The 24,582-nt window shown below is 46.9% G+C and overlaps 1 protein-coding gene across 2 annotated transcripts in view; it reads left to right on the top strand.

Moving 5' to 3' along the window:
- The first annotated feature begins 6,606 nt into the window (after positions 1-6,606).
- The window catches only part of STK38L (serine/threonine kinase 38 like), a 177,764-nt gene continuing 159,788 nt past the window's right edge, over positions 6,607-24,582 (top strand). The window contains exon 1 of one of the 2 annotated variants that reach the window (XM_038772818.1): positions 6,607-6,660. The gene's annotated coding sequence lies outside the window, so the exon portion shown is untranslated. Of the gene's footprint in view, positions 6,661-23,399; positions 23,481-24,582 lie in introns of those variants that run through there. The other variant, XM_038772826.1, reaches the window with a different exon arrangement.

Genomic DNA, 24,582 nt, shown 5'->3' with positions numbered 1-24,582 from the left:
ATTCTAAGCGCTGGGGAGGGTACGAGGTGATCAGGTTGTCCCACGTGGGGCTCACAATCTTCATCCCCATTTTCCAGATGAGGGAACTGAGGCCCAGAGAAGTGAAGTGACTTGCCCAAAATCACACAGCTGACAAGCGGCGGAGCCGGGATTTGAACCCATGACCTCTGACTCCAAAGCCCGGGCTCTTTCCACTGAGCCACGATGCGACAGAGTGTGTGTGTGTATCCAAGTTGGCGAGTGGGAGAGCTGGGGGACCAGGACGTCGGTGGAGCTGAGGAGTCATAGAAAGGGGAAAGAGGAGTATTATAATAATAATGGTGGCGTTTATTAAGCGCTTACTATGTGCAAAGCACTGTTCTAAGCGCTGGGGAGGTTACAAGGTGATCAGGTTGTCCCACAGGGGGCTCACGGTCTTCATCCCCATTTTACAGATGAGGAAACTGAGGCCCAGAGAAGTGAAGTGACTTGCCCAAAGTCACACAGCTGACAAGCGGCGGAGCCGGAATTTGAACCCATGACCTCTGACTCCAAAGCCCGGGCTTTTTTCACTGAGCCACGCTGCTTCTCTATGCTTTATGTTACTCCAAGTTTTATGGGATAAGGGCGGAGGGCCAGGGAATTCCATTATGGGATAAGGGAGGAGGGTCAGGGAATTCAATTCTGTTCAATTTTACTCTCCCAAGTGTTTATTATTATATTATTAATGGTGTTTGTTAAGCGCTTACTATGTGCCAGACACTGTACTGAACGCTGGAGTGGATCCAAGCAAATAATAATAATAATAATAATGATAATAATAATAATAATAATGGCATTTGTTAAGCACTTACTATGTGCAAAGCACTGCTCTAAGCGCTGGGGGGATACAAGATGATCAGATTGTCCCCTGGGGGGCTCACAGTCAATCCCCATTTTACAGATGAGGGAACTGAGGCACAGAGAAATGAAGTGACTTGCCAGAGTCCCTGTCCCATGTGGGGCTCATAGTCTCAATCCCCATTTTACAGAGGCGGTAACTGAGGCCCAGAGAAGTGAAGTGACTTGCCCAAGGTCACACGGTGGACTCTGCACACGGTAAACAATCAATAAATACCACTGATGGATTGATTGATGAGAAGGTGTACAGGAGGAGGGAGGAAGCGGAGGAGAAGTTGTAGGGGCTCAGTGGAACGAGCCCGGGCTTTGGAGTCAGAGGTGATGGGTTCAAATCCCGGCTCCGCCAATTGTCAGCTGCGTGACCTTGGGCAAGTTACTTCGCTTCTCTGGGCCTCAGTGACCTCATCTGGAAAATGGGGATTAAAACTGTGAGCCCCCATGGGACAACCTGATCACCATGTAGCCTCTCCAGCGCTTAGAACAGTGCTTCGCACATAGTAAGCGCTTAACAAATACCATCGTCATTATTATTATTATTAGGGGAGGAGAGATGAGGGAGGTAGAAGGGAGGAGAAGGTGTAGAGGAGGAGGGGAAAGGGAGGAGGGAGGAGGACAGGCCGTCCCTCCTTTTCCCCTTCTCCCACTCCCTTCTGCGTCCCCGATTGCTCCCTTTGTTCTTCCCCATCCCAGCCCCGCAGCACTTGTGTCCACATCAATCAATCAATCAATCAATCGTATTTATTGAGCGCTTACTGTGTGCAGAGCACTGTACTAAGCGCTTGGGAAGTCCAAGTTGGCAACATATGGAGACAGTCCCTACCCAACAGTGGGCTCACAGTCTAGGAAGGGGAGAGAGAGAACAAAACCAAACATACTAACAAAATAAAATAAATAGAATAGATATGTACAAGTAAAATAAATAGACTGTGAGCCCACTGTTGGGTAGGGACTGTCTCGATGTGTTGCCAATTTGTACTTCCCAAGCGCTTAGTACAGTGCTCTGCAAATAGTAAGCGCTCAATAAATACGATTGATGATGATGATGATAAATAAATAGAGTAATAAATATGTACAGACATATATACATCTATACAGGTGCTGTGGGGAAGGGAAGGAGGTAATCAATCATATTTATTGAGCGCTTACTGTGTGCAGAGCACTGTACTAAGCGCTTGGGAAGTACAAGTTGGCAACATATAGAGACAGTCCCTACCCAACAGTGGGCTCACAGTCTAGAAAGGGGAGAGAAAGAACAAAACCAAACATACTAACAAAATAAAATAAATAGAATAGATATGTACAAGTAAAATAAATAGACTGTGAGCCCACTGTTGGGTGGGGACTGTCTCTATGTGTTGCCAATTTGTACTTCCCAAGTGCTTAGTACAGTGCTCTGCACATAGTAAGCGCTCCATAAATACGATTGATGATGATGATGATAAATAAATAGAGTAATAAATATGTACAGACATATATACATCTATACAGGTGCTGTGGGGAAGGGAAGGAGGTAATCAATCATATTTATTGAGCGCTTACTGTGTGCAGAGCACTGTACTAAGCGCTTGGGAAGTCCAAGTTGGCAACATATAGAGACGGTCCCTACCCAACAGTGGGCTCACAGTCTAGAAAGGGGAGAGAGAGAACAAAACCAAACATACTAACAAAATAAAATAAATAGAATAGATATGTACAAGAAAAATAAATAGACTGTGAGCCCACTGTTGGGTAGGGACCGTCTCTATGTGTTGCCAATTTGTACTTCCCAAGCGCTTAGTACAGTGCTCTGCACATAGTAAGCGCTCAATAAATGCGATCGATGATGATGATGATAAATAAATAGAGTAATAAATATGTACAGACATATATACATCTATACAGGTGCTGTGGGGAAGGGAAGGAGGTAATCAATCATATTTATTGAGCGCTTACTGTGTGCAGAGCACCGTACTAAGCGCTTGGGAAGTCCAAGTTGGCAACATATAGAGACAGTCCCTACCCAACAGTGGGCTCACAGTCTAGAAGGGGGAGACAGAGAACAAAACCAAACATACTAACAAAATAAAATAAATAGAATAGATACACAAGTAAAATAAATAAATAAATAGAGCAACAAATATGTATCTTATGACATCTGTCATTTTTTAAAAAATATTAATGTCTGCTTCCCCCTCTAGACTGTAAGCTGTCTGTGAGCAGGGAATGTGTCTTTTTATTGTTGTCTTGTACTCTCCCAGTTGCTTAGTCCAGTGCTCTGCACACAGGTAGTGCTCCATAAATACGATCGAATTAATAAATAGGATCGAATGAATGAATGAGAAAGGAGGAGGGGAGGAGGAAGGGAGGAGGGAAGGGGAAGGGAGAGTAGGGAGGAGGCCCTCCCTCCTCTAATCCAACAACCACTCTCCCTCGCTTCAAAGCCTTACTGAAGGCCCATCTCCTCCAAGAAGCCTTCCCAGACTAAGCCCCTCTTTTCCTCATCTCCCACTCCGTTCTGCGTTCCCCTGACTTGCTCCTTCTGCTCATCCCCCCTCCCAGCCCCACACCACTTTTCATTCATTCAGTCGTATTTATTGAACGCTTACTGTGTGCAGAGAGCACTGTGCTAAGCGCTTGGAAAGTACAATTCGGCAACGGGTAGAGACAATCCCTACCCCACAACGGGCTCACAAGGCTAGAAGGGGGAGACAGACAACAACACAAAACAAGTGGACAGGCATCAATACCATCAAAATAGATAAATAGAATAAAATAGAGTCATAAATATGTACAAATATACACAAGCTGTGGGGAGGTGGTCATTTTATTTATCCCTTTGCTCTTCCCGGCTCCCAGTCCCAAAGCACTTGTGTCCATATTTGTCATTTTATTTATTTGTACTGATGTCTGTCTCCCCGCATCTAGACAGTGAGTTTGTTATGGGCAGGGAATGTCACTGTTTATTGTTATATTGTACTGTCCCAAGTGCATAGTACAGTGCTCTGCACACAGTAAGTGCTCAATGAATACGAGTGAACGAATGAATGAATGAGGGAGGAGGGAGTGGGCAGGGGAAGGAGGGAGGAGAAGGTGTGAGGGAAGTGAGAGGAGGGAAGATGGAGGAGAGGGGAGGAAGAAGGAAGGAGAGAGAGTTCTTGTTTTGTTTTGTTGTCTGTCTTCCCCCTTCTAGACTGTGAGCCCATTGTTGGGTAGGGACTGGCTCTATTTGTTGCTGAACTGTACTTTCCAAGTGCTTAGTACAGTGCTCTGCCCACCGTAAGCGCTCAGTAAATGCGAGCGAATGAGTGAATGAAGGAAGGAGGAGGTGTGAGGGAGGAGGAAGCAGAGAGGAAGGAGGAGGCGTGAGGGAGGAGGAAGGCGAGAGGAAGGAGGAGGTGTGAGGGAGGAGGAAGCAGAGAGGAGGAAGGAGGAGAAGGTGTGAGGGAAGAGGAGGTGAGTCGAAGGAGAAGGAAGGAGAGAGGAGGGAGGAGGAAGGAGAGTAGGAAGAAGAGTAGGAAGGAAGAGAGAGGTGCGAGGAGGGAGGAGGAAGGAGAGAGGAGGGAAGAAGTATGAGGGAGGAGGGAGATGAGAGCAGAGAGGAGAAGGTGGAGGGAGAAGGGAGGTGAGAGGACAGAGGAGGGAGGAGAGAGGGGAAGGTGTGGGGGAGAAGGGAGGTGAGAGGAGGGAGGAGGCAGGAGAGAGGAGAAGGTGTGAGGGAGGAGGGAGGTGAGAGGAGAGAGGAGGAAGGAGAGAGGAGGGAAGAGAAGGTATGAGGGAGGAGGGAGATGAGAGGAGAGAGGAGAAGGTGTGAGGGAGAAGGGAGGTGAGAGGAGGGAGGTGAGAGGACAGAGGAGGGAGGAGAGAGGAGAAGGTGTGGGGGAGAAGGGAGGTGAGAGGAGGGAGGAGGAAGGAGAGAGGAGAAGATTCATTCATTCATTCAATCGTATTTATTGAGCGCTTACTGTGTGCAGAGCACTGTACTAAGTGCTTGGGAAGTACAAGCTGGCAACATAGAGACAGTCCCTACCCAACAGTGGGCTCTGTGAGGGAGGAGGAAGGACAGAGGAGGGAGGAGGAAGGATGGTAGGAAGGAAGAGAGAGGTGTGAGGAAGGAGGAGGAAGGAGAGAGGAGGGAGGAGGAAGGAGAGTAGAAAGGAGGAGAGAGGTGCGAGGAGGGAGGAGGAAGGAGAGAGGAGGGAGGAGGAAGGAGAGTAGGAAGGAGGAAGGAGAGAGGAGGGAAGAGAAGCAGCTTCACTTGAGAAGCAGCGTGGCTCAGTTGAAAGAGCCCGGGCTTTGGAGTCAGAGGTCATGGGTTCAAATCCCCGCTCCGCCACTTGTCAGCTGTGTGACTTTGGGCAAGTCACTGAACTTCTCTGGGCCTCAGTTACCTCATCTGTAAAATGGGGATGAAGACTGTGAGCCCGCTGCGGGACAACCTGATCACCTTGTAACCTCCCCAGTGCTTAGAACAGTGCTTTGCACATAGTAAGTGCTTAATACATGCTATTAAAAAAGGAGGAGGTGTGATGGAGGAGGAAGGAGAGTGGAGGGAGGAGGTGTGAGGGAGGAGTAAGGAGGTGTGAGGGAGGAGGAAGGAGAGTGGAGGGAGGAGGTGTGAGGGAGGAGGAAGGAGAGAGGAGAAAGAAGGTGTGAAGGACGAGGTGTGAGGGAGGAGGGAGGAGGTGTGTGGGAAAAGGAGAGAGGAGGGAGGAGGTGTGTGGGAGGAGGCAGGTGAGAGGAGAAAGGTGAGAGGATGGAGGTGTGAGGGAGGAGGAAGGTGAGAGGAAGGAGGAGGTGTGAGGGAGGAGGAAGGCAAGAGGAAGGGGAGGTGTGAGGGAGGAGGAAGCAGAGAGGAAGGAGGTGTGAGGGAGGAGGAAGGCAAGAGGAAGGGGAGGTGTGAGGAAGGAGGAAGCAGAGAGGAAGGAGGTGTGAGGGAGGAGGAAGGAGAGAGGAAGGAGGAGGTGTGAGGGAGGAGGAAGGAGAGAGGAAGGAGGAGGTGTGAGGGAGGAGGGAGAGAGGAAGGAAGAAGTGAGAGGGAGGAGGTGTGAGGGAAAAGAAAGGAGAGAGGAGGGAGGGGGTGTGAGGGAAAAGGAAGGAGAGAGGAGGGAGGGGGTGTGAGGGAGGAGTGAGGTGGGAGGAAGGAGGAGATGTGAGGGAGGAGGAAGCAGAGAGGAAGGAGGTGGTGAGAGGGAGAAGGCAGGAGAGGAGGGAGAAGGTGTGAGGGAGGAGGAAGGCGAGACGAAGGAGGAGGTGTGAGGGAGGAGGAATCAGAGAGGAAGGAGGAGGTGTGAGGGAGGAGGAAGGAGAGAGGAGGGAGGAGGTGTGAGGGAAAAGGGAGGTGAGTGGAGGGAGGAACAAAGGGAGAGCAGAGGGAGGTGAGAGGAGAGAGGAGGAAGGTGAGAGGAGGGAGGAGGTGTGGGGGAGAAGGGAGGTGAGTGGAAGGACGAAGAAAGGGAGTGCAGGCCGTGTCGCGCCCCCACCCCACCCCAGCCGCCGTCCCCTCGCGAGATTCCGGCGATGGCGGCGGGGCCTGAGGGGGGCGGAGCTGGCGGGCCCGGCCCCGGCCGCGCGCACGCAGGCAGCACGCAGGCCCGCGCGGGGGCGCGCACGCACGCACGCACGGCCCGGACGGGGGCGCGCACGCACGCACGCACGGCCCGGACGGGGGCGCGCACGCAGGCAGGCAGGCAGGCCCGTCCGTCCCCCGGCGGTTAGGCCGGCGGTTGGGCTGGCGGGACGGACGCGGCCGGACGCGGCCGGACACGGGCGGACACGGCCGGAGGAGGAGCAGCCCGGAGGGAGGTGAGTGACCAGCGGGAGGAGGAGGAGCGGGAGGAGGAGGAGGAGGAGGGGTGTGGGGGGGGCGGGGCGGGCACCGGTCCTTGGCTGCCCTCCCCCAGGGGTCAAAGGTGAGTCAGCCCGCCCGCCCGCCCGCCCACTGATGGCCAGGGACCGGCTCGACGTGTTGCCAGCTGGGCCTTCCCAAGCGCTTAGTCCAGTGCTCTGCACGCAGGAAGCGCTCAATAAATACGATTCAATGAATGAATGAATGAAAGCTGAGAGCTCACCTCCTCCAAGAGGCCTTCCCAGACTGAGCCCCCTCCTCCCCCTCCTTACCTCCTTCCCTTCCCCACAGCACCTGTCTATATGTAGATATGTTTGTACGGATTTATTATTCTATTTATGTTATGTGGACATATTTATTCTATTTTATTTTGTTAATGTGTTTTGTTGTCTGTCTCCCCCTTGTAGACTGTGAACCCGCTGTTGGGTAGGGACCGTCTCTAGATGCTGCCAACTTGGACTTCCCAAGCGCTTAGTCCAGTGCTCTGCACGCAGGAAGCGCTCAGTAAATACGATTGAATGAATGAATGAATGAATGAATAAAAGCTGAGAGCTCACCTCCTCCAAGAGGCCTTCCCAGACCGAGCCCCCTCCTCCCCCTCCTTCCCTCCTTCCCTCCCCCACAGCACCTGTCTGTATGTAGATGTGTTTGTACGGATTTATTACTCTATTTTATTTGCACATATTTATTATTTTGTGAATATGTTTTGTTTTGTTGCCTGTCTCCCCCTTCTAGACTGTGAGCCCGCTGTTGGGTAGGGACCGTCTCTAGATGCTGCCAACTTGGACTTCCCAAGCGCTTAGTCCAGTGCTCTGCACGCAGGAAGCGCTCAATAAATACGATTGAATGAATGAATGAATGAATGAAAGCTGAGAGCTCACCTCCTCCAAGAGGCCTTCCCAGACCGAGCCCCCTCCTCCCCCTCCTTCCCTCCTTCCCTCCCCCACGGCACCTGTCTGTATGTAGATATGTTTGTACGGATTTATTACTCTATTTATTTTATTTGGACATATTTATTATTTTGTGAATATGTTTTGTTTTGTTCTCTGTCTCCCCCTTCAAGACTGTGAGCCCACTGTTGGGTAGGGACTGTCGCTATGTGTTGCGAACTTGTACTTCCCAAGCGCTTAGTCCAGTGCTCTGCACGCAGGAAGCGCTCAATAAATACGATTCAATGAATGAATGAATGAATGAAAGCTGAGAGCTCACCTCCTCCAGGAGGCCTTCCCAGACCGAGCCCCCTCCTCCCCCTCCTTCCCTCCTTCCCTCCCCCACAGCACCTGTCTGTATGTAGATATGTTTGTACGGATTTATTACTCTATTTATTTTATTTGGACATATTATTTTGTGAATATGTTTTGTTTTGTTCTCTGTCTCCCCCTCCTAGACTGTGAGCCCACTGTTGGGTAGGGACCGTCGCTATGTGTTGCGAACTTGGACTTCCCAAGCGCTTAGTCCAGTGCTCTGCACGCAGGAAGCGCTCAATAAATACGATTGAATGAATGAATGAATGAATGAAAGCTGAGAGCTCACCTCCTCCAAGAGGCCTTCCCAGACCGAGCCCCCCCCCTCCCCCTCCTTACCTCCTTCCCTTCCCCACAGCACCTGTCTGTATGTAGATATGTTTGTACGGATTTATTACTCTATTTATTTTATTTGCACATATTATTTTGTGAATATGTTTTGTTTTGTTCTCTGTCTCCCCCTCCTAGACTGTGAATCCGCTGTTGGGTAGGGACCGTCTCTAGATGTTGCCAACTTGGACTTCCCAAGCGCTTAGTACAGTGCTCTGCACACAGGAAGCGCTCAATACGATTGAATGAATGAATGAATGAATGAATGAATGAAAGCTGAGAGCTCACCTCCTCCAAGAGGCCTTCCCAGACTGAGCCTCCTCCTCCCCCTCCTTACCTCCTTCCCTTCCCCACAGCACCTGTCTATATGTAGATATGTTTGTACGGATTTATTACTCTATTTATTTATTTTATTTGGACATATTCTATTTTATTTCGTTAATGTGTTTTGTTTTGTTGTCCGTCTCCCCCTTCTAGACTGTGAACCCGCTGTTGGGTAGGGACCGTCTCTAGATGTTGCCAACTTGGACTTCCCAAGCGCTTAGTCCAGTGCTCTGCACGCAGGAAGCGCTCAATAAATACGATTCAATGAATGAATGAATGAATGAAAGCTGAGAGCTCACCTCCTCCAAGAGGCCTTCCCAGACCGAGCCCCCTCCTCCCCCTCCTTCCCTCCTTCCCTCCCCCACAGCACCTGTCTGTATGTAGATATGTTTGTACGGATTTATTACTCTATTTATGTTATGTGGACATATTTATTCTATTTTATTTTGTTAATGTGTTTTGTTGTCTGTCTCCCCCTTGTAGACTGTGAACCCGCTGTTGGGTAGGGACCGTCTCTAGATGCTGCCAACTTGGACTTCCCAAGCGCTTAGTCCAGTGCTCTGCACGCAGGAAGCGCTCAATAAATACGATTGAATGAATGAATGAATTAATTAATTAAAGCTGAGAGCTCACCTCCTCCAGGAGGCCTTCCCAGACCGAGCCCCCTCCTCCCCCTCCTTCCCTCCTTCCCTCCCCCACAGCACCTGTCTGTATGTAGATATGTTTGTACGGATTTATTACTCTATTTTATTTGCACATATTTATTATTTTGTGAATATGTTTTGTTTTGTTGCCTGTCTCCCCCTTCTAGACTGTGAGCCCGCTGTTGGGTAGGGACCGTCTCTAGATGCTGCCAACTTGGACTTCCCAAGCGCTTAGTCCAGTGCTCTGCATGCAGGAAGCGCTCAATAAATACGATTGAATGAATGAATGAAAGCTGAGAGCTCACCTCCTCCAGGAGGCCTTCCCAGACTGAGCCCCCTCCTCCCCCTCCTTACCTCCTTCCCTCCCCCACAGCACCTGTCTATAGATATGTTTATAGATATAGATATGTCTATAGCACCTGTCTATAGATATGTTTGTACGGATTTATTACTCTATATTTATATTTATGGACATATTTATTCTATTTCATTTTGTTAATGTGTTTTGTTTTTGTTCTCTGTCTCCCCCTTGTAGACTGTGAACCCGCTGTTGGGTAGGGACCGTCTCTAGATGTTGCCAACTTGGACCTCCCAAGCGCTTAGTCCAGTGCTCTGCACGCAGGAAGCACTTAATAAATACGATTCAATGAATGAATGAATGAATGAAAGCTGAGAGCTCACCTCCTCCAAGAGGCCTTCCCAGACTGAGCCCCCTCCTTCCTCTCCCCCTCCTCCCCCTCCTCCCCTCCCCCACAGCACCTGTATATATGTTTGTACGGATTTATTACTCTGTTTACTTTATTTGTACGTATTTATGGCATTTTATTTTGTTAATATGTTTTGCTTTGTTGTCCATCTCCCCCTTCTAGACCGTGAGTCCGCCGTTGGGTAGGGACCATCTTTAGATGTTGCCAACTTGTACTTGCCAAGCGCCTAGTACAGTGCTCTGCACACAAGAAGCGCTCAATAACTACGATTGAATGAAAGAATGAATGAATGAATGAAAGGTCAGGGCTCCGGGTCTCCCCCCTCCCCTGACCCTCCTACTGCCAGCAGGGCCACACCCTAAAACAATAACTCATAATAACAATAATGGTCCCTGCAAAGCCCTGACTAACAATAATAATGACAGTGATGGCATTTATTAAGCGCTTACTCTGTGCAAAGCACTGTTCTAAGCGCTGGGGAGGTTACAAGGTGATCAGGTGATTTCTAGACTGTGAGCCCCCTTCTAGACTGTGAGCCCACTGTTGGGTAGGGACCGGCTCTATATGTTGCCAACTTGTACTTCTTGTGCTTCCCAAGCGCTTAGTACAGTGCTCTGCACTCAGTAAGCACTCAATAAATACAATTGAAGGAATGAATGAGTGAATGAATCAGGTTGCCCCTCGGGGGGCTCACAGTCTTCATCCCCGTTTTCCAGATGAGGGGACTGAGGCCCGGAGCAGTGAAGTGACTTGCCCAAAGTCACACAGCTGACAGTTGGCAGAGCTGGGATTCGAACCCATGACCTCTGACTCCCAAGCCCGGGCTCTTTCCACTGAGCCACGCTGTTTCTCTACCCCTCTCCCCTTAAACCCCCCCCCCCCCCCGTCTCTGTTGTCGATTTGCCCTTCCCAAGCTCTTAGTACAGTGCTCTACCCACAGGCAGAGCTCCGTAAATACAATTAAATGAAGGAATGAAAGTCTAAGCGGGTTCACTCATTCATTTAATCGTCCCTGTTGTCGATTTGCCCTTCCCAAGCACTTAGTACAGTGCTCTGCACACAGGCAGTGCTCCATAAATGAGATTGAATGAAGGAATGAAAGTCTAACCAGGATCAGTCATTCATTCAGTCATCTCTGTTGTTGATTTGTCCTTCCCAAGCGCTTAGTACAGTGCCCTGCACACAGGCAGCGCTCCGTAAATACGATTGAATGAAGGAATGAACGTCTAACCGGGTTCACTCATTCATTCAATCGTCTCTGTTGTCGATTTGTCCTTCCCAAGCGCTTAGTCCAGTGCTCTGCACACAGGCAGCGCTCCGTAAGTACGATTGAATGAAGGAATGAAAGTCTAACCGGGATCAGTCATTCATTGTCATCTCTGTTGTTGATTTGTCCTTCCCAAGCGCTTAGTCCAGTGTTCTGCACACAGGCAGTGCTCCAGAAATACGATTGAATGAAGGAATGAAAGTCTAACCGGGTTCACTCATTCATTCAAGCGTCTCTGTTGTCGATTTGTCCTTCCCAAGCGCTTAGTCCAGTGCTCTGCACACAGGCAGCGCGCCATAAATACGATTGAATGAAGGAATGAAAGTCTAACCGGGTTCACTCATTCATTGTCATCTCTGTTGTCGATTTGTCCTTCACAGGCGCTTAGTCCAGTGCTCTGCACACAGGCAGCACTCCAGAAATACGAAAGAATGAAGGAATGAAAGTCCAGCCAGGTTCACTCATTCTTTCAATTATCTCTGTTGTCGATTTGTCCTTCCCAAGCGCTTAGTACAGTGCTCTGCACACAAGCAGGGCTCCAGAAATACGATTGAATGAAGGAATGAAAGTCTAACCAGGATCAGTCATTCAATTAGTTGTCCCTGTTGTTGATTTGTACTTCCCTAGCGCTTAGTACAGTGCTCTACACACAGGCAGCGCTCCATAAATACAATTGAATGAAGGAATGAAAGTCTAACCGGGTTCGCTCATTCATTTAATCGTCTCTGTTGTCGATTTGTCCTTCCCAATCGCTTAGTCCAGTGCTCTGCACACAGGCAGCACTCCAGAAATACGATTGAATGAAGGAATAAAAGTCTAACCGGGTTCACTTATTCATTCAATCGTCTCTGCTGTCGATTTGTCCTTCCCAAGTGCTTAGTCCAGTGCTCTGCACACAGGCAGCGCTCCAGAAATACGATTGAATGAAGGAATAAAAGTCTAACCGTGTTCACTCACTCATTCAATCGTCTCTGTTGTCGATTTGTCCTTCCCAAGCGCTTAGTACAGTGCTCTGCACACAGGCAGCGCTCCAGAAATACGATTCAATGAAGGAATAAAAGTCTAACCGGGTTCACTCATTCATTCAATTGTCTCTGTTGTCGATTTGTCCTTTCCAAGCGCTTAGTACAGTGCTCTGCACATAGGCAGCGCTCCAGATATACGATTGAATGAAGGAATGAAAGTCTAACCGGGTTCACTCATTCATTTAATCGTCTCTGTTGTCAATTTGTTCTTCCCAAGCGCTTAGTCCAGTGCTCTGCACACAGGCAGTGCTCCGTAAGTACGATTGAATGAAGGAATGAAAGTCTAACCGGGTTTGCTCATTCATTTAATCATCTCTGTTGTCGATTTGTCCTTCCCAAGCGCTTAGTACAGTGCTCTGCATACAGCGCTCCGTAAATACGATTGAATGAAGGAATGAAAGTCTAACCGGGTTCACTCATTCATTCAGTCGTCTCTGTTGTTGATTTGTCCTTCCCAAGCGCTTAGTACGGTGCTCTGCACACAGGCAGCGCTCCATAAGTACGATTGAATGAAGGAATGAAAGTCTAACCGGGTTCACTCATTCATTCAGTCGTCTCTGTTGTTGATTTGTCCTTCCCAAGCGCTTAGTCCAGTGTTCTGCACACAGGCAGCGCTCCAGAAATACGATTGAATGAAGGAATGAAAGTCTAACCAGGATCAGTCAGTCATTCATCTTCTAAGCTGTGAGCCCACTGTTGGGTAGGGACCGTCTCTATATGTTGCCAACTTGTACTTCCTAAGCGCTTAGTACAGTGCTCTCACACAGTAAGCGCTCAATAAATACGATTGAATGAATGAATTCAGTCGTCCCTGTTGTCGCTTTGACCTTCCCAAGCGCTTAGTCCACTGCTCTGCACACAGGCAGCGCTCCATAAATACGATTAAATGAAGGAATGAAAGTCAAACCGGGTTTACTCATTCATTCAATCATTTCTGTTGTCAGTTTGGCCTTCCCAAGCGCTTAGTCCAGTGCTCTGCACACAGGCAGCGCTCCATAAATACAATTAAATGAAGGAATGAAAGTCTAACCGGGTTTACTCATTCATTCAATCGTCTCTGTTGTCAATTTGTCCTTCCCAAGCGCTTAGTACAGTGCTCTGCACACAGGCAGCGCTCCATAAATACGATTGAATGAAGGAATGAAAGTCTAACCAGGATCAGTCATTCAATTAGTTGTCTCTGTTGTCGATTTCTACTTCCCTAGCGCTTAGTACAGTGCTCTGCACACAGGCAGCGCTCCATAAATACGATTGAATGAAGGAATGAAAGTCTAACCAGGATCAGTCAGTCATTCATCTTCTAAGCTGTGAGCCCACTGTTGGGTAGGGACCGTCTCTATATGTTGCCAACTTGTACTTCCTAAGCGCTTAGTACAGTGCTCTGCACACAGGCAGCGCTCCATAAATACGATTAAATGAAGGAATGAAAGTCAAACCGGGTTTACTCATTCATTCAATCATTTCTGTTGTCAATTTGTCCTTCCCAAGCGCTTAGTCCAGTGCTCTGCACACAGGCAGCGCTCCATAAATACAATTAAATGAAGGAATGAAAGTCTAACCGGGTTTACTCATTCATTCAATCGTCTCTGTTGTCAATTTGTCCTTCCCAAGCGCTTAGTACAGTGCTCTGCGCACAGGCAGCACTCCATAAGTACGACTGAATGAAGGATTGAAAGTCTAACCAGGTTCATTCATTCATTCAATCGTACTTATTGAGCGCTTACTGTGTGCAGAGCACTGTACTAAGCGCTTGGGAAGTCCAAGTGGGCAACAGATAGAGACGGTCCCTATCCAACAGTGGGCTCACAGTCTAGAAAGTTGCCCCTCACTGGGCCCAAATAGTGGTATTTGTTAAGCGCTTACTATGTGCCAAGCACTGTTCTAAGCGCTGAGGGAGATACAAGGTGATCAGGTTGTCCCACGGGGGTCTCACAGTCTTTAACCCCCATTTTACAGGTGAGGGAACTGAGGCCCACAGAAGTGAAGTGGCTTGCCCAAGGTCACACAGCTGACAAGGGGCAGAGTCGGGATTAGAACCCAGGACCTCTGATTCCCAAACCCGGGCTCTTGCCACTAAATGGACTGTCGGCGTTGACCAGTCCTTCCGTCGGGGCTATTTATTGAGCGCTCAGGGTGGGTGGAGTCCAGGACTGAGCGCTTGGGAGAGGGCTGTGCAATCACTCAGTAATGATAATAATAATAATGATGATGGCATTTATTAAGTGCTTACTATGTGCAAAGCACTTTTCTAAGCACTTGGGAGGTTACAAGGGGATCAGGTTGTACCATGGGGGTCACAGTCTTAATCCCCATTTTACAGATGAAATAACCGAGGCCCAGAGAAGTTTAGTTACTTGCCCAAAGTCACACGACTGGCAATTGGCGGAGCCGGGATTTGAACCCATGACCCCTGACTCCAAAGCCCGGGCTCTTTCCACTGAGCCACGCTGCTTCCCGGTCAGGCGGTGGGATTTAGTGCGTGCTTACGGCGTGCAGCGCATTGGACTGAACGCTTTGGAGAGGATAAGGCAGTCAGGTTGGAGGGTTTAATGCAGTCAGGCAATCGGGTATTTATTGAGCACCTCCAGTGCGCAGAGCACTGGACTAAGCTGTGAGCCCACTGTTGGGTAGGGACCGTCTCTATATGTTGCAAACTTGTACTTCCCAAGCGCTTAGTACAGTGCTCTGCCCACAGTAAGCTCTCAATAAATACGATTGATTGATTGATTAGTACAGTGCTCTGCACACGGTAAGCGCTCAATAAATGCGATTGATTGAATGAATGAATGAACTAAGCACTTGGGGAGAGTACTGTCATTCATTCATTCAGTCGTATGTATCGAGTGCTGGCTGTGTGCAGAGCACTGTACTAAGCGCTTGGGAAAGTACAGTACAACCATAAAGATAAAATATCCCTGGCCACAGCGAGCTCACAGTCTAACGGGGGGAGAGCAGCAGTCGGTCAAATCAGAAGGATTTATCGAGTGCTTATAATAATAATAAGGATATTTGTTAAGCGCATACTATGTGCCAAGCACTGTTGTAAACGCTGGAGTAGATGCAGGGGAATCGGGTTGTCCCACGTGGGGCTCAGGGTCTTCATCCCCATTTTACAGATGAGGGGAACTGAGGCACGGAGCAGTGAAGCGACGTGCCCAACGTTAAGCATCGTACTATCGATCAATCAATCAGTCCTATTTATTGAGCGCTTACTGTGTGCAGAGCACTGTACTAAGCGCTTGGGAAGTCCAAGTTGGCAACATCTAGAGACGGTCCCTACCCAACAGTGGGCTCACAGTCTAGAAGGGGGAGACAGAGAACAAAACCAAACATATTAACAAAATAAAATAAATAGAATAGCTTATGTACAAGTAAAATAAATAAATAAATAGAGTAATAAATGCGTACAAACATATATACTAAACATACATACTATGCATACATACATACTATAAACATGCATACTATAAACATACATACTAAACTATACATATGTACCAAACGTTTGGGAGAGAGCAATCAGTCTTCTAGACTGTGAGCCCACTGTTGGGTAGGGACCGTCTCTATATGTTGCCAACTTGAACTTCCCAAGCGCTTAGTACAGTGCTCTGCACACAGAAAGCACTCAGTAAATACAATTGAATGAATGAATGAATAATTAGAGGTTTTTACTGAGTGCTTACCGTGGGCAGAGCACTGTACTAAGCCCTTGGGAGAGCACGGTAGTACAGAATGCGCAGAGAATAATAATAATAATAATGATGGCATTTGTTAAGCGCTTACTATGTGCAAAGCACTGTTCTAAGCACTGGGGGGGATACAAGGTGATCAGGTTGTCCCGCAAGGGGCTCACAGTCATCATCCCCATTTTACAGATGAGGGAACTGAGGCTCCAAGAAGTGAAGTGACTTGCCCAGGGTCACACAGCAGACATGCGGCAGAGCCGGAATTCGAACCCATGACCTCCAACTCCAAAGCCCGGGCTCTTTCCACCGAGCCACGCTGCTCCTCTAGAGAAGTTCCCTGCCGGCGGTGACCTTCCAGTTCGAGTCAGGGAACGATCCCTCCGGTTGGGATACTGCTTAGAACAGTACTTTGCAATCAATCAATCAATCAATCGTATTTATTGAGCGCTTACTGTGTGCAGAGCACTGGACTAAGCACTTGGGAAGTACAAGTTGGCAACATATAGAGACGGTCCCTACCCAGCAGTGGGCTCACAGTCTAGAAGGGGGAGACAGAGAACAAAACCAAACATATAAACAAAATAAAATAAATAGAAAGGATATGTACAAGTAAAATTAATAAATAGAGTAATAAATATGTACAAACATATATACAGGTGCTGTGGGGAAGGGAAGGAGGTAAGGCACATAGTAAGCGCTTAATAAATGCCATCATTATTATTATTTTGGGGTGGTTAATCCCAGACTTGGATCCCGGGCCGGCCCCGCTGCTTAGCAGAGCGCTTGGCGCAAAGTAAGCGCTCTGCACAGTCTGCTGTTGTTGTGATGTTGTTCCTGTTGTTGTGCTCGATAAATACGATCAACTGACTGACAGGACACTTCTGTCTCCCCCTTCTAGACTGTGAGCCCGCTGTTGGGTAGGGACCGTCTGTAGATGTTGCCAACTCGTACTTCCCAAGCGCTTAGTACAGTGCTGTGCACACAGTAAGCGCTCAATAAATACGATTGACTGATTGATCCCCTCCAGGGCAGGCGTTAAGATGGTTTGTGATGCCGAGTCCCCCCTTCTCAGGCATCGACTCGGACTAAGGCAAAGTAAATAAGGTAAACTGAGAAGCAGCGTGGCTCGGTGGAAAGAGGCCGGGCTTTGGAGTCAGAGGTCGTGGGTTCAAATCCCGGCTCTGCCAATTGTCTGCTGGGTGACTTTGGGCAAGTCACTTCGCTTCTCTGTACTATAGTATAGTATAGTCACTTAACTTCACCTGTAAAATGGGGATTAAGACTGTGAGCCCCCCATGGGACAACCTGATTACCTTGCAACCTTCTCAGCGCTTAGAACAGTGCTTTGCACATAGTAAGCACTTAATAAATGCCATTATTTTATTATTATTATTATTATTATTATTATTATTATTATTATTATTCTCTGTGCCTGTTACCTCATCTATAAAATGGGGATTAAGACTGTGAGCCCCCCATGGGACAACCTGATCACCTTGCAACCTCCTCAGCGCTTAGAACAGTGCTTTGCACATAGTAAGCGCCTAATAAATGCCATTATTATTCTTATTATTATTCTCTGTGCCTGTTACCTCATCTATAAAATGGGGATTAAGACTGTGAGCCCCCCGTGGGACAACCTAATCACCTTGCAACCTCCTCAGCGCTTAGAACAGTGCTTTGCACATAGTAAGCGCTTAATGCCATTATTATTATTATTCTCTGTGCCTCAGTTCCCTCATCAGTAAAATGGGGATGACGGCTGTGAGCCCCCCGTGGGACAACCTGATTACCTTGCAACCTCCTCAGCGCTTAGAACAGTGCTTTGCACATAGTAAGCGCTTAATAAATGCCATTATTATTCTTCTTATTATTCTCTGTGCCTGTTACCTCATCTATAAAATGGGGATTAAGACTGTGAGCCCCCCGTGGGACAACTTGATCACCTTGCAACCTCCTCAGCGCTTAGAACAGTGCTTTGCACATAGTAAGCGCCTAATAAATGCCATTATTAATATTATTGTTCTCTGTGCCTGTTACCTCATCTATAAAATGGGGATTAAGACTGTGAGCCCCCCGTGGGACAACCTGATCACCTTGCAACCTCCTCAGCGCTTAGAACAGTGCTTTGCACATAGTAAGCGCTTAATGCCATTATTATTATTATTCTCTGTGCCTCAGTTCCCTCATCTGTAAAATGGGGATGACGGCTGTGAGCCCCCCGTGGGACAACCTGATTACCTTGCAACCTCCTCAGCGCTTAGAACAGTGCTTTGCACATAGTAAGCGCTTAATAAATGCCATTATTATTATTATTCTCTGTGCCTCAGTTCCCTCATCTGTAAAATGGGGATGACGGCTGTGAGCCCCCCGTGGGACAACCTGATTACCTTGCAACCTCCTCAGCGCTTAGAACAGTGCTTTGCACATAGTAAGTGCTTAATAAATGCCATTATTATTCTTCTTATTATTCTCTGTGCCTGTTACCTCATCTATAAAATGGGGATTAAGACTGTGAGCCCCCCGTGGGACAACCTGATCACCTTGCAACCTCCTCAGCGCTTAGAACAGTGCTTTGCACCTAGTAAGTGCTTAATAAATGCCATTATTAATATTATTGTTCTCTGTTCCTCAGTTCCCTCATCAGTAAAATGGGGATTAAGACTGTGAGCCCCCTGTTGGATAACCTGATTACCTTGCAACCTGCTCAGCGCTTAGAACAGTGCTTTGCACATAGTAAGCGCTTAATAAATGCCATTATTATTATTATTATTATTCTCTGTGCCTGTTACCTCATCTATAAAATGGGGATTAAGACTGTGAGACCCCGTGGGACAACCTGATTACCTTGCAACCCCCTCAGCGCTTAGAACAGTGGTTTGCACATAGTAAGCGCTTAATAAATGCCATTATTATTATTATTCTCTGTGCCTCAGTTCCCTCATCTGTAAAATGGGGATGAAGACTGTGAGCCCCCCATGGGACAACCTGATCACGTTGTAACCTCCCCAGCGCTTAGAACAGTGCTTTGCATCATTCATTCATTCATCATGGGGAAGCAGCGTGGCTCAGTGGAAAGAGCCCGGGCTTTGGAGTCAGAGGTCATGGGTTCAGATCCCGGCTCCGCCAACTGTCAGCTGGGTGACTTTGGGCAAGTCACTTCCCTTCTCTGGGCCTCAGTTACCTCATCTGGAAAGTGGGGATTAAAACTGTGAGCCCCCGTGGGACAACCAGATCAGCTTGTAACCTCCCCTGCGCTTAGAACAGTGCTTTGCACATAGTAAGAGCTTAAAGAATGCCATTATTATTATTATTATTATTATTATTATTATTATTCTTATTCATTCAGTTGTATCTATTGAGGGCTTACTGCGTGCAGAGCCCCGTCCTCAGCCCTCGAAAGAGGATAATGTAGCAATAAATGGACACCTTCTCCTGCCCAGAATGAGCTCACGCTCCTCGGGGGGAGACAAGACATTAATAGAAATCAATAAATTGCCGATATAATAAATTACAGATGCGATCACCTCCCCGGAGCCTAGGGAGATCACGCCTGTGGTTGTCGAGGTGAAGTCAGTCACCTTCCCGCGCTCCGCTTTTATTTCTCAAACCCCGGTTCTGTAGCCGGGCGCGGTGTCTCTCGAAGTTCTTTGTCTGGAAACCGTCCGTGACGCAGCAGACTCTTCTCTGGGCGTCCTGCCCTGTGCTTGCATAGGGGGATCCACTTATTGGACGATTCCACTTATTAGACGCTCTGAAAATCGGTTGAAAATAGCCTCCTTCGTGGCTGATTTGGGAGAGGCGAATCCAGGCCGATCAGAATGGTGAACGTTGACGAGTTATTTGTTATACGTGTGATGACCTAGGTGGGTCGACTGCCTTAGCATGGGAAGAATCGACCTGATTACTGATTATTCTAGACTGTGAGATTCCACTTATTAGACACCCTGAAAATCGGTTCCTCCCCGAACCCAGAGGTGGGTGAAAATAGCCTCCTTCATGGCTGATTTGGGAGTGGTGAATCTAAGCCGTTCAGAATGGCGAACGTTGACGTGTTATTTATTATGTATATTATATATACATATATGTATGTATATATGTTATGTATGTATATATGTTTGTACATATTTATTGCTCTATTTTACTTGTACATATCTATTCTATTTATTTTATTTTGTTAGTATGTTTGGTTTTGTTCTCTGTCTCCCCCTTTTAGACTGTGAGCCCACTGTTGGGTAGGGACCATCTCTATATGTTGCCAACTTGTACTTCCCAAGCACTTAGTACAGTGCTCTGCACACAGTAAGCGCTCAATAAATACGATTGATGATGATGATGATTTGGGAGAGGCAAATCCAGGCTGTTCAGAATGGCCAACGTTGACGTGTTATTTGTTATACGCGTGATGACCTAGGTGGGTCAACTGCCTTAACGTGGGAAGAATCGACCTGATTCTTCTAGACCGTGAGATTCCACTTATTAGACGCCCTGAAAATCGGTTCCTCCCCGAAGCCAGAGGTGGGTGAAAATAGCCTCCTTCGGGGCTGATTTGGGAGAGGCGAATCTGGGCCGTTCAGAATGGCGAACGTTGACGTGTTATTTGTTATACGCGTGATGACCTAGGTGGGTCAGCTGTCTTAGCGTGGGAAGAATCGACCTGATTATTCTAGGCCGTGAGATTCCACTTATTAGACGCCCTGAAAATCGGTTCCTCCCCGAACCCAGAGGTGGGTGAAAATAGCCTCCTTCGTGGCTGATTTGGGAGAGGTGAATCCAAGCCGTTCAGAATGGCGAACGTTGACATGTTATTTATTATGTATATTATATATACATATATATGTATATATGTTATATATGTATATGCTTGTACATATTTATTACTCTATTTATTTATTTTACTTGTACATATCTGTTCTATTTATTTTATTTTGTTACTATGTTTGGTTTTGTTCTCTGTCTCCCCCTTTTAGACTGTGAGCCCACTGTTGGGTAGGGACCGTCTCTATATGTTGCCAACTTGTACTTCCCAAGCGCTTAGTACAGTGCTCTGCACACAGTAAGCGCTCAATAAATACGATTGATGATGATGATGATTTGGGAGAGGCAAATCCAGGCTGTTCAGAATGGCGAACGTTGACGTCGAAGAATCGATCTGATTATTCTAGACTGTGAGCCCGCTGTTGGGTAGGGACCGTCTCTATAGGTTGCCAACTTGTACTTCCCAAGCTCTTAGTACAGTGCTCTGCACACTGTAAGTGCTCAATAAATACGAATGAATGAATGAATCTTGCATCTTCCCACTCCTTAGCCCACGGCACGAACTTCACGAATACTTGTACTTCCCAATCGCTTAGTACAGTGCTCTGCACACAGTAAGTGCTCAATAAATACGAATGAGTGAATGAATCTTGCATCTTCCCAGTGATTAGCCCACGGCATGAACCTCACAAATACTTGTACTTCCCAAGCGCTTAGTACAGTGCTCTGCACACAGTAAGCACTCAATAAATACGATTGAATGAATGAATGAATCTTGCATCTTCCCAGTGCTTAGCCCACGGCACAAACTTCACGAATACTTGTACTTCCCAAGCGCTTAGTACAGTGCTCTGCACAGTGAGCGCTCAATAAATACGATTGAATGAATGAATGAATACTGCAGTTTTGCCGTAGAAACAACTTTTGGGGTTATTTATTTATGTCGGCGTCTGTTTCCCCCTATAGACTTGTTGTGGGCAGGGATTACATCTGTTATATTGTCGTGGTGTCCTCTCCCAAGTGCTTAGTGCAGTGCTCTGCACTATTACTATTACTCTGTTTATTTATTACTCTAATTCATTTATTTATTACTCTATTACTCTATTTTCCTTGTACATATCTATTCTATTTATTTTATTTTGTTAATATGTTTGGTTTTGTTGTCTGTCTCCCCCTTCTAGACTGTGAGCCCACTGTTGGGTAGGGACCATCTCTAGATGTTGCCAACGTGTACTTCCCAAGCGCTTAGTCCAGTGCTCTGCACACAGTAAGCGCTCAATAAATATGATTGATTGATTGATCAGTAAATATAAATACGATCGACTGACTGATAGGGCACTTTATCTCCTCCAGGGCAGGCGTTAAGATGGTTTGTGATGCCGAGCCCTCCTACGCAGGCATAGACTCGGAATAAGACAAAGTAAATAAGATAAACTGAGAAGCAGCGTGGTTCAGTGGAAAGAGCCCGGGCTTTGGAGTCAGAGGTCGTGGGTTCAAATCCCGGCTCTGCCAATTGTCACCTGGGTGGCTTTGGGCAAGTCACTTCGCTTCTCTGTACTATAGTATAGGATAGTCACTTAAATTCACCTGTAAAATGGGGATTAAGACTGTGAGCCCCCCGTGGGACAACCAGATTAGCTTGCAACCTCCGCAGCGCTTAGAACAGTGCTTTGCACATAGTAAGCGCTTAATAAATGCCATTATTATTATTATTATTATTCTCTATGCCTCAGTTACCTCATCTGTAAAATGGGGATGAAGACTGTGAGCCCCCCGTGGGACAACCTGATTACCTTGCAACCTCCTCAGTGCTTAGAACAGTGCTTTGCACATAGTAAGCGCTTAATAAATGCCAGTGTTATTATTACTATTCTCTGTACCTCAGTTACCTCATCTGTAAAATGGGGATTAAGACTGTGAGCCCCCCGTGGGACAACCGGATCACCTTGTAACCTCCCCAGCGCTTAGAACAGTGCTTTGCATATAGTAAGTGCTTAATAAATGCTGTCATTATTATTATTATTAAATCCGGCTCTAGGGCAGTCAATCAATCAATAGTATTTATTGAGCGCTTACTGTGTGCAGAGCACTGTACTAAGCGCTTGGGAAGTACAAGTTGGCAACATATAGAGACGGTCCTTACCCAACAGCGGGCTCACAGTCTAGAAGTCCAAGTTGGCACCATCTAGAGACGGTCCCTACCCAACAGCGGGCTCACAGTCTAGAAGGGGGAGACAGAGAACAAAACCAAACATATTAACAAAATGAAATAAATAGAATAGATAGGTACAAGTAAAATAAATAAGTAAATAGAGTAATAAATATGTACAAACATATATACAGGTGCTGTGGGGAAGGGAAGGAGGTAAGGCAGGGGGGATGGAGAGGGGGAGAAGAACGATGATTCATTCTGACTTTTGAAAGCCGTCCAGGTATCCGGAAGAAGAACAAACCGGATAATCACCAGCCCTTTGGGGGAAAAAATAAGCCGATCCTTTTTTTGTCTGTGAGTGCTGAATAATTTAAAAGCAAACCAAGACTCAGGGCGTGGGGAGAGAGAGAGTATTTTTGCAGGTGTCTCTGGTACTTTCTGTCCTGGAAGGTTACTCCCGGTGCAAAGGACGGTTTGCCCGGAATAAGGATGACGGGCCAAACTGTTGGATCGGATCCGCTCTTCCGCTTTCTCGAGTTACTGGGGAGGGTTTTGCGTCGAGGAGGTTGGAGAACACGTTTGAGAAAGTTCATCCCGGGCGATTCAGAATAAGCCGGCCACCGGATTGAAAGACAACACGGTAGCTTTGGGAAAGCTAAGCTTTGTCCGTGGGTATGGTCCTTTGTTAGGGCCCATAGGGAATTTTTCACATTTTTGCTTATGGAAATTTTAGTGATGAGAGGGGCAACTCTTTTTCTGGGTTTATTGCTCTATTTATTGATTGGTTTTACTTGTACCTGTCTATTCTATTTATTTTATTATGTTAGTATGTTTTGTTGTCTGTCTCCCCCTTCTAGACTGTGAGCCTGCTGTTGGGTAGGGACCGTTTCTAGATGTTACCACCGGATTGAAAAACAACACGGTAGCTTTTGGAAAGCTAAACTTTGTCCGTGGGTATGGTCCTTTGTTATGGCCCGTAGGGAATTTTTTGCATTTTTGCTTATGGAAATTTTAGTGATGAGAGGGACAAGTCTCTTTCTGGGTTTATTGCTCTATTTATTGATTGGTTTTACTTGTACCTGTCTATTCTATTTATTTTATTATGTTAGTATGTTTTGTTGTCTGTCTCCCCCTTCTAGACTGTGAGCCCACTGTTGGGTAGGGAACGTCTCTAGATGTTGCCACCGGATTGAAAAACAACACGGTAGCTTTTGGAAAGCTAAACTTTGTCCGTGGGTCTGGTCCTTTGTTATGGCCCATCGGGAATGTTTTGCATTTTTGCTTATGGAAATTTTAGTGATGAGAGGGGCAACTCTTTTTCTGGGTTTATTGCTCTATTTATTGATTTATTTATCTATTTATTTATCTATTTATCTATCTATTTATTTATTTATTTATTTATTTTACTTGTACATTTCTATCCTATTTATTTTATTTTGTTGGTATGTTTGGTTCTGTTCTCTGTCTCCCCCTTTTAGACTGTGAGCCCACTGTTGGGTAGGGACTGTCTCTATGTGTTGCCAATTTGTACTTCCCAAGCGCTTAGTACAGTGCTCTGCACATAGTAAGCGCTCAATAAATACGATTGATTGATTGATTGATTGATTGGTTTTACATGTACCTGTCTATTCTATTTATTTTATTATGTTAATATGTTTTGTTGTCTGTCTCCCCCTTCTAGACTGTGAGCCCGCTGTTGGGTAGGGAACGTCTCTAGATGTTGCCACCGGATTGAAAAACAA

The sequence above is a fragment of the Tachyglossus aculeatus genome, chromosome 2 (assembly GCF_015852505.1).
Source record: "Tachyglossus aculeatus isolate mTacAcu1 chromosome 2, mTacAcu1.pri, whole genome shotgun sequence".
Lineage (NCBI taxonomy): Eukaryota > Metazoa > Chordata > Mammalia > Monotremata > Tachyglossidae > Tachyglossus > Tachyglossus aculeatus.
Note: the sequence above shows the minus strand (reverse complement) of the source record. Positions and strands in the feature narration are given on the sequence as shown.